The sequence below is a fragment of the Solanum pennellii genome, chromosome 10 (genome assembly GCF_001406875.1).
Source record: "Solanum pennellii chromosome 10, SPENNV200".
NCBI classification, from domain to species: Eukaryota; Viridiplantae; Streptophyta; class Magnoliopsida; order Solanales; family Solanaceae; genus Solanum; species Solanum pennellii.
Genome location: NC_028646.1, coordinates 12,235,711 through 12,237,189, shown reverse-complemented (window position 1 = coordinate 12,237,189; position 1,479 = coordinate 12,235,711).

The following is a 1,479-nucleotide window of genomic DNA, read 5'->3' as shown; positions in this document are numbered from 1 at the left end:
GCCCCCCCCCCCCCCAACATGCAGTGCTATACATATATAATTCACATATACAAATTATGTCTTTCGAAATTTCTCACCAATTACTAGAATAAAATTTGAATAGAATTGTTAATATACAGTTTTTGTAATTTGTATAAACAAAAATACATACTTGTGGGTCATTAGAATGAACAAAACATTAATAATCCATTCCTGAAATTTTTAGTTATATACTATATAAATTAATCGTATTCTTTTTTGCCGTTCAAAACATGAAGTTTCCTTAAAAGAAAAATCCACCCGACATTGAATATAAAGAGTATTGATGAACCCAAAAAATTTTCGTTTAATATTTGCTTCAGTGATATGAGGAAACTAGTTATTATGATGTTTGTATCATTATAAAACTCTTCTTTTGAAAAAATATTTAATTTAAAACGATTAGCATGAATCATGAGATTATATAAATTTTATGTCACCTTATTAATTGCTCATGTATCCATTTATTAACAAAATTTTGTACAATTATAAACAAAAAAATGTAATATACAAATTAAATTATACCTACAAAATATTATTTCATTTAATTTGTTTGCCATATATAAAATTTTCCTTAAATAATATGGTATACAAACTGCCTAAAAATATATATCTAAATGGCATAATATACAAACTTATATTAAATGGTTAAACACATACTAGTTAATTAGTAATTATAGTTAGTTTTAGTAATGACCACTTGCGATCAACATTCAATACTAATTACATGGATTAGGATTTGAATTTTTATAATTCTCACGTTTGTATAATTCATAATTTGTATAACTTCGGTATGATGTAAATTTGGATAGTATAATTTGTATAACTAATTAAAGTTCAAATATTTGTATTTATATAAGTTCGTTATTTGAAATTTATAAAAATAGCTCAATTATATAAACGTACACACAAATAATATAAACTCATCCATAAATTATACAAACCCATAAATTATACAAACAAATTTACCATATCTTACACAAACATATTTTAGTGTATACTAATGTATAGAATATGATAAATACAAATTGATTCACTTTATAGAGTGATTAAATTAAATAATGAAATTTATAAAAAGCATAAGTTCTTTAAAGAAATAATGTTTTTAACTCGGAATACAAAAGAGGATAAGCATATGTATAATATGATTTTTTAGATTTTTAAAAGGGGAGAATGTAAAACAATAAAATGTAGGAGAAACTTATAAAAAGAATATCATACTAAATATTGATTATTATGTTGTGTTTGAAGTTTTTATTTTTCTTAACCATCCCTTATATTTTATTCAAAGAAAAAACAGAGAAAAGACAAAATTCTAGAAGTGATTTATGAAATGAATATAATGACAAAAAATATGTTCCCTGTCTTTTAAAAAAGATACCGTATCCTTTATTTTTAATTCCAAGAAGGATATAATAAGATAAAAACAAATGAAAATTTTATGGAATTAGTATCATGAAA